This window comes from Vitis vinifera, chromosome 18, assembly GCF_030704535.1.
Source record: "Vitis vinifera cultivar Pinot Noir 40024 chromosome 18, ASM3070453v1".
Taxonomy (NCBI): domain Eukaryota; kingdom Viridiplantae; phylum Streptophyta; class Magnoliopsida; order Vitales; family Vitaceae; genus Vitis; species Vitis vinifera.
The window spans coordinates 35,990,271-35,999,816 of NC_081822.1; the positions used below are offsets into that span (position 1 = coordinate 35,990,271).

General features: G+C 35.8%; 1 long non-coding RNA gene across 1 annotated transcript in view; it reads left to right on the forward strand.

The window, feature by feature from the left end:
- The window catches only part of LOC132253236 (uncharacterized), a 33,413-nt gene extending 25,170 nt beyond the window's left edge, over positions 1-8,243 (forward strand). Inside the window, exon 2 of the long non-coding RNA XR_009465057.1 lies at positions 7,959-8,243. This is a non-coding gene — a long non-coding RNA (uncharacterized LOC132253236). The remainder of the gene's footprint in view (positions 1-7,958) is intronic.
- Positions 8,244-9,546: the final 1,303 nt, after the last annotated feature.

A 9,546-nucleotide genomic window follows, 5' to 3' on the forward strand; every position in this document is an offset into this window, starting at 1 on the left:
ATTATTATGGGTTGGAAGCTCAGTCTCTAAATGCAATGAATGACTCTAGCTCAAGGATGAGATGAACGACTCTCAGTCAAGGGTAAGATAAATGACTCTAGGTTGAAAGCTCAAGACTCTAAATGCTATGAATGACTCTGGGTCGTGATGCAACAGGTAACTCCGAGTTATAATGAATAGCTCAGGGTCGTATGAACAACTTACAGCTATGAGCTCTGGGCTTCATGACTAATCGACTAGAAGGAGAGTGTGATATGCAAACCTAAGTCAAACTGCTCACGGGCGACCAAATGATAAAGGCTCGGCTCGGGGCTAGAAAGGCTCCAAGCCTAAGGAAATGATAACTCAAGGCCACGAGGCTCATGACCTAAAAGGAAATGATAGCTCAGGGCCACAGGGCTTAAGGCTTAAGAGAAGAAAGATAACTCAAGGCTACAAGAATCAAGGCCTAAGAGAAAAAGGATAGCTCAGGGCTACAAGGCTTAGGGCCACGAGAAGAGGGATAGCTCTGGGCTATGAGGCTCAAGACCCAAAAGGAAATTATCGCTCAAGGCTGCGAGGCTCAGGGCCTAAATGGAATTGAATAACGAAGACTGACTCGAAAGCATACGGGAAAGAAATGGGCTAAAAGCTATAGACTCCAGGGTGCTCGCACTACCGAAGCAACTAGTAAATCAATTATTTGCTGAAATCAATGGGTAAAAAATCGATGCATCATAACAATATCCTTTGGAGAAAAATCTGAACCAAAAAATCTCTCTGTTGATAAATCTTGAAAAGACAAATCTCAAAGTGTGTACATCACAGCTCATCTAAAAACAAATCTTGAAGTGCACAAAATGCTACTCATCTAGATAACCAAATCTCTAGGATTGCTATGGTGAAAGCAATCTATCTCATAAACACTCGACGAAATAAACCATTAGCGCTCCCTGGGTGAAATCTGATGTAATCCATCTCTATCTCAACAAAACCATGTGGAAAGGCCTTGATATCGTAAATCATCAAAAGTCTAAGGTTAGTGCTCAATCTGGAACAAAGTTGGTCGTTGTCTCAATCTCAAGGATACTCCCTCGAAAACCAAATAACAAAAAAAAAAACCACTACTCGAAATGCTCCGATAGAATCACATAATGAAATATGCCCTAATATGACGTCTAATGTCAAAGTCATGAGGCAAACAAGCCAACATTGATCATCCATATATGTAACACTACACAAACAAAACCTCATCAAGGATAAGAGAATATGCCCTGGTATAACATTTGATGTCTGATAAAGAAACTGTCAACATCAATCAAACATCCCTACAACCATAAATAGGGGTAACCACATGACCCAATAACAACTAAGAATCTCGAAGATAAGGGAAAATGTGTCCCAGTGTGGATATCTAATGAACAATAAGAGGATGAATCCGACATCATCAATAAACTATTTCCAACTCAATAGCTAAGAAATCAGAATGAAGTATCTACCAATGTCTCAAGGAAGACGCTCCAAATATAAATCAAAATAACGAGGGATGTGATAATCTCAAGAGTAGAATCAAGTCTTTAATGAATCCCTAAATGGATCTTATGTGAATCTAATAACCTCAAAGTGGGGAGATATGCCCCAGTATGTGAGATCTGCGTACTGCACTAAAAACGGTCTCCAACTCAACAACAATCCACTAAGAAATTAGAATAAAGAATCTGCCAATGTAACAAATCTCAAAAGTATAACGAAAATGGCAAGGATTTGATAATCTCAAGAGTAGAAGCATGTCTCTAATGAAGCTCCAACCAGCTCTGATAACCTCAAAGTAGGGAAATATGCCCCAGTATGATAGCTAATGCATAGTAGAATGGGAAGCCAGACAACATTAGGTATCCTCCATCAAATCAAATGATCATCTACATCCATCACTGAATCACCTTCAAGCATCAAAGAAGTATATCACAGAAGAGGAAATAGGACGACGTCTACATGTCAAACAAATCCTAAACACCTGTCTAAGCAGAGTCTGTTGAAGATAACATTTGATCTCATGGTCTCAAACTGCTCTTAAGACATGGGATGTAACGTAGGCTAGAGTGATAAGGTGAAACAAATGAAAGGAAACTAGTCTCAAATACTCGATGATCAAACCCACACCCTTGTGTATAAGATGTAATGCATGAAAAAATCTCATGAGCTATGGGCCTAAAGGTAACCAAATGAAATGTTGATAGTAATGAAAGAGAAAGTATAAGTGGTCAAACTATCAATAAAGTAGGAGAATAATGTGAAGAAAGTATTGAATAAAAAACGTGTATCAATGTAGGAAAAAAATAAGAGGTGGAACAAATATTAGGAAAGAGATAGTGAGGAAAACATAGAAAGGCATGAAGAAAGCAAAATGAATGATGATCAACCCATATCAATGCAACGAAGGAAAAGTCATATCACTAATAATGGAATGGTAGATAAGACAATGATCTGGAAACCCTAGTAAGAGGTTACTCATCTCTCACACCCAATACCTATCAACAACGATCCAAGAAACGAAGGATCTCCTAGAATTCTCATAAAATCTCTCAACACTCCAAATGCATAACAAAAGTGACTTAAGAAGTGAAAGCTCTGATACAAATCTCACAGGAACCCTTAATGATGGATGTACCCAATAAACAACCCTCAAAAGATGACAAAAGTGTCCAATGGAGCAAGATACTATATACAAACATATTAATGCGCTTTCTTTCCATTTTTTTCTTCTTTCTTACTTTCTTTCTTTTTGTTTTCTAACATGAACCCTCAATGATGAATATACCCTATAAACAACCCTCAAAAGATGACATAAGTGCCCAATGGAGCAAGATACCATATACAAACATAGTAATGCGTTTTTTTTTCTTTCTTTATTTTTGTTTTCTCACATGAACCCTCAATGATGCATATACCCAATAAACAACCCTCAAAAGATGACATAAGTGCCTGATGAAGCAAGATATCATATACAAAACATATCAATGCGTTTTTTTTATTTATTTCTTTTTCTTTTTTGTCTTTTTTTTTTCTAAAGAATGTGCATACTCTAATCATCAATAAATCAAACTCCACTGAGAAAATATAAGGAATGAATAAACTCCCCCCAATCACTGATGAACACATGAACCCTCTCCCATTAGATAACCTCTCAAGCTAAAATCTCTTAATCAATGCCAAATAATGGAATGAATGGAGTGATATGCTTACCATCTATGCACTAATATGTGAAGAATCACCACTCCAAGTGAATGGGAAGATAAAACAAAGCAAGTAATGGTAAAAACAAGGAAGGGAATGAAAAGGTGAATAATAGTGAAATATAACGAGGTGATAAGATGATAATGACAAAGATAAAGAAGATAGGCCAATAAGTCTGAAGCTCATGAGACTTTTCTAGCAAATCATACATATACATCAAAGGGTCTCAAAGGTAAGCAAGGCTATAAGAAAGGAAAGACTATAATGTACCATACGGGCTCAATGGGCTAGCAACGATCTATATATCAATAAGGTAATAAGGTATAAGGCTAATTGAAATGATGGCCACCCATCCTGCGACCATGGTCTCAAGTGTAATACTTATTCAACTGATCTACACTAGTTGGGTTTGAGAATTGATCTCCATATAGATACGTCAATCATGTTGCCTCATCTGAGGTCAACTCTCTAATGACATGTGGTGTACTCCAAGTAGGTCTCTAAGGCCTCTTAGAATAGGTGAATCTCTATGACCATAACTAGGCCCACAACGTCCTCAATCATATCACCAACATAAGCGAGATGTCCTAGCAAAAACAAACTAAATCTCTTTTGAACTCTCATCGACAAAAATCTCAAACATATCAAGAGAGCGAACTATCTCTGGCTAATCTATGTTGACCATCCAGTTGTCATCCAATATGTCCATCTCAGGCTCATCATGAAGAAAAAACTTTGTCTATCAAATCTGTCATCTCAAAGAAAATACCAGTAACCTCCATAAGATCTCTCATCTGATATAACAGGCTCGGACTTAATATCCATTAAACTCATCATATGTATGCTATCACCCTCAAAAGTATCACTGATTGAGTGGGTAATGGGGGTGGGTGGCAATGAATCATACGACATCTCATCCTGAACTAAAGGTTGTCTATCCTGTTGTCTATCAATCCTCTGTCTCAATCCTACTAGGGCCTCCTAGGTAAAATTCATGGACTATAAACTGATCATCTGTAACATGCTAAGGATCCACATCTAATTGCTCTCTTACTCTGGTCAATCTACTCCCAACTCTAGTCCAAAAAGGTAAATCGAAATTCAAAAGAATAAGGTATAAGTAGGGATAGGATAAGATACGACACATAAAAAGTTCTAAAGAGGCGGAAACACACTAATCACAATGCAAAAAAAAAAAAAAGTGGCCCAATTGCAACTCAAACATGTACCAATCTCTGAGCACACTGAAAGGAGACCATGAAAAGGAAAACTAAACCTAACTATGACCAAGGCAACTCTAAAGGTCCACAGATACACCCACATGTAGGAATGAAATCCTAATTAGACCTAGACTTAACTTATAAGGTCAAGGTGGATCTATAAAATAAAATGGGTGGGTTAAAGGATCCCTAGTAGAAGCGATCCTACGATTCGGTGGTACACAACCCTTTGTACGCCTCTTTAGAAATGGGGTGCTACCATGCAAAGTGGTCATCACATTCACACATGCACTACCTCGCTCTCCCAGGGGGTTTCTTAATGGTGAAGGCTCTTACATCTCTCAACACTCAGGGATAGTCTAAAGTGCATCGTGAAGGGTGTGTGGGTGCATCCGAAAAGCCTAAGATCTAAAATAAGATAATAAACATAGGCGCTTTCATACATCAAACGGGTGGAAGGGTTATCATGTAACAAGCAGTCATGCAAAGCAAATAAATATCAAACAATCAAAGTCCTATCTAACATATGTAAGAACGAATCATGCTAAAGTGAACAAGCAATCAAGTGATCATACAAGATAAACAAACATAAAGACATGTTGAGATAGCAAACCAATCGAGCAAGCAAATTGAATCACCTTGCCTAAAAAAATGAGGTACTCTCTAATCGACCAATTAAACGTCATATTTTCCTCAACTAGTATTCAAGCTTGATCCTCAAAAATCCTCAGTGGAGTTGCCAAGTTGTGGACCCGCATTTTTCGCATGCATCCCCACTCAATGGCAAGACTAGTTTTTGTTGGTGAAAAAATTGTTTGGAAAAGTCAAAGTCGCCACTTATTTTAATTTATTTTAAAAGGGAAAATGAAACAAAAAAAAAATCCTAAAAAAATGACTCCATAGTTTTGGAAAAACACATCTTCGGAAAAGCTCGAGTCTAGGTCCGAGGATCAGATTACCTATTTGGAAGGTACCTCAAAGAGGTAGCACCCTTTCAAGCCTTAAAAATGTCTCTACTAGCTAAGTTGAGGGAAGTATGACAATTAGTCAATTGATTGAGGATACCTAGGTGGGCTAAAGTGATTTCAAAACTAGCATACCAAATAAGAAATCAAATCACAATCTTAAAGAAGAGTTAGGATGCTTACCTGGACTGCTTCTTAAGCGTTATCACAAGACATCAAAGTTAGCTCGGAAATATGGCACATAACATATATTTTTGTCAGAGATAATCAAACAAATATCAAAGTGACCAAACATGGCATCAAACAAAGACATAATTCACAATGATATGTGTATTGAAGGAATTTTGAAAGTAGGGCGATAAAGAGCATACTTGGATAGTAAGCTAAGCGCTTCAATTGGAAACATGGTTAACTCATTAATTAGTATGAAACAAACTCATATATGTCAATGCCAATTAGATATCAAACAAACGTATCTCTATAATCAATATTAAAGGAGATAACATGGATGTTGGGCCCTCATCAAGGCCCATTTTACTTTTGCATGTATTGATGCATTAAGTTCCATTGTTTGGAACTATGAAGTTTATTCATGCTTGTTAAAAAATCAAGAAAACCATGAAAATTAGTTGAAAATAGCAAGAACTCATTATACAAAGAGGGTGTGCGCTAAAGGGAATTGTTATGTAGTGTTGAAAGAACACTTAATTGGGTGTGTGCTGAAGGGACAAAATTGAGGGTCTACAAAGAAGGCGTTACTCGAAGAACAACAAGAGCTCAATGTACAAGTTGCACCAGAGGAGACTAAAAGAGTTTGTCAAGTATTTTAGAAGATTTATATAAGTGACTCATCGACTCTTTCTTTATCTGTCTTTGATAATGATCTATTCCTATGCTTACTAGAGATAGACTCTTATGCTAAGTTTCTTTATTTGGTTTTCTTTTTTGTGTTTGCATGTATGAGTCAAAACCTAGTCTAAAGTATTCAATACCTATGTTAATTTAATATAATATAACAATAATAAAGACTTTTTCATAAAAATGTGTTGAAAATCCATGTAGAAGTTAAAATAAGGTGTAAGTGCACTAGAGATGTGCGCCGTCTTATGAAAGTCTCTCTAATTACATGAATTTCCAACTCTGAAGCTTCATTCTTCCTTAAGTTTACTCCATTTAAAAACCAAATCTTAAATCTTGCTAATTCAATTCTTATGTTTTATGTGAGTGTGTTTCACTAGTGTGCGTAGAAAAAACATGAGAACTTGATCGTAAAAGAAAGTGAAATGTTGTCTTTCACAAAGTCTCTAATTGCATGTTTCTCCTCGTGTACAAGAATGGACTTTAGCCACGAGTTGTCCAACCTAGACACTAATAATGTGAAGACGCTTGATCCTTGAGTTTTCAATCTTTGCTTCTATGCGAAAGTATCACAAAGTCAGTTGTTAGTATTTTACTTTCTTAATTAGATTGACTCATCAAGTTAGAGATTAGTTTGTACACTGATATTGGATTTTTTTTCCTTCATACCAGGGCAATCCCTTCCTGTCACGCAATATATATACTTGAACTTTCCTTAGCTTCAATTCTACTGTGACCACCAAAATGGAAATTGATTCCTTGTCCTTTATAAGCTTCAAATCCTTATCATTTAAATTTTGGTTAAGAAACCATTAAAATATTGGTAGGCCCTCGAATATTTTTAAGAAAGATTCGCTCCAAATGAACTAAAATATACGAGCATGGGATGATATTGAGGTTCCCTAAGTGTTAAGACTGCACTCATACTAAGAGTCAACGAAGAAGGAAAGCTACTATACCTAGATAGAGAAGAAGGTGCAAACATTAGAAGAATCCCAAGGCATTCCTTTTACCTTGTGTTTATGAGCAATTCTACTAATTAAGTACCAATATGCCAATCTACACCTACGATACCTTCTAAATAGCTCTTGTAGCTGCCAAAACCAACCAAATCCACAAAAACTTAAAAATTCCATGCAATGATTTTCATTTTAGTATGATTATCAAGTAATAAAGTTTAATAAATTATGGAATTTCATGATAGCATGATTATCTAAAAGGATTCATTCTATCATTATTATAACTATACGTTAGATAGTGAAATGTGAATCAATCTTATTGCACTATGCAAGGGATGTTAGGGGGAGGTGTAAGGAGATGCTATCCTTTGGATAACTTTTTCTATTTATTGAATAATAAGTTTGTACCTGTTGTATTTTAACTCTCTTATAATTTAGGATTTCTTTTTAAAGAGAAAAAGTTTGTGTGTGATTGTAACTAAGAAGAGTAAAAGAGCTTCTATCATTGTAACTTTTTATCTTCATTTAATCAGTGGATTCTTGAGTGTTGACGTGCTTTGTTGACGAAGGGATCACAATAATTGCTGAATCTTGACATGCTTCATAGTTGTAGGGATGACCATGATCATCGAATCATATTATATTCATACGTGCACAGAAATTAGTTAATACATGCACAGAAATTAGAACATTTAGACATGAATGAGACAGACACCCATAATTCACCATTGCATATTTGCCAGGAGAGTTTTTGCAGCTGGTGGTTCTCCACCTTGGTCATTGCTTCAAAAGCATTCTTTGGATAAGCACTTTTTTCCAAGTAAATATTTCCAATCAAAGAAGAGACAAAACCATGAAGATGAGACCAAATGTGCTGGTGATGACCCACTAGTTGCAGCTGAACTTACAACAAACTCAGCAGCCACCAACCAGACTTTCAGAATATTTTACAACTACAGGTAAACAAATGTGGGTCAATACCCTAAAAGTACAATAAATAAAAAAACACATCCTAGATTTGGAGAATCAAAGTGTGCTCAAAATTTTTCATTCTTTTATTTGGTATACTTGTAGCTTAAGTGATACAAACTAGATGCTTCCTTTCTTTCATTTGACTAAATGTTTTCTTGGGTAGACCTTCAACCAAAGAGACACAATTAAAAGGCTCCATAATTAATTATACATCCTATGGAACCGTAGTCTATGCAGTGTTCCCTATATATGAACATGTATAGCCTGACATTTGAGAGAATCAAAGTAGCTAAACAATGGATATGCTATTCAGATGATTTGTAGTTTATGTGAAGTTTTTTGGAAGATTGGTCCTCAAAGAATTTAAAATTGGGTGCTATGGCGACATGTAAGCCAATTCTGACCTCAAAAGATATGTATTTCCACTTGAAGGTTGATTGGAAAACTACATATCAAAATACTAGTGGGCCATTCTTAAACATTGTCAAGAATGATCCTCTTCAAATGAACTAAAGGATTAATGTAAAGGGTCCCCAAATGTTAAGACTGCACTCATAGCTAGGCATTCCTTGTGCATTGTGCGTATGAGCAATTAATTCAAGTGAGTAAAAGGGAACCAAGATGATGGAAGAAAAGTTTGAAGGCTTTGAGGTATTTTTGGAGCTTGTAGGATGGTAAAAAGCCCATTGAAATTGGGCTAAAAGATCCTCGAGTCAGCTTGTATATGTATTAGGTTTTGCACAAAACCAGGTATAGATGTCGGAAAATGCTTGATCACATGCGAGTGAAAATAAAGAAAAAAATAAGATATTATATTTTAGTTCAATGATCCATGTGATCCCTACATCCACAAAGTACATTAACACTCAATAATCCATTAATCAAATGAAGACAAAAAGATTACAATGGTGAAAGCTTTCCTTCTTGTAATTATCGCTACACACAATTTTTTCACTCTCTCTAACAAAACCATAAATCATATATAAAAGACTTAAATATAATAATGGCAAACACATCATTCAACAAATAAAAAAAATTATCGATGGACACTACCTCCTTCACTATCGCAAGTTTAACAAGAGAACTCAAAGACTGATATCTTTCACTACAAGACTGATTCAAACTTTAAAATCTGTCATAACTTTCTAATTAATTTTTTTCATTGTTATAAAGAATTAATATAGCTGGTTGACAAGACTTCACAATCCATCATAACTTTCCAATTAATTCTTTTGTCATTGTTATAAAGGATTAATATATCTGGTTGACACAGGAATAAGTAGTACTCTTGGACATGCTTGAGAAATGCACCTAATAATCCATCATCAAATCACTGCTAAGAAAGCCTTTTGTTGCTGG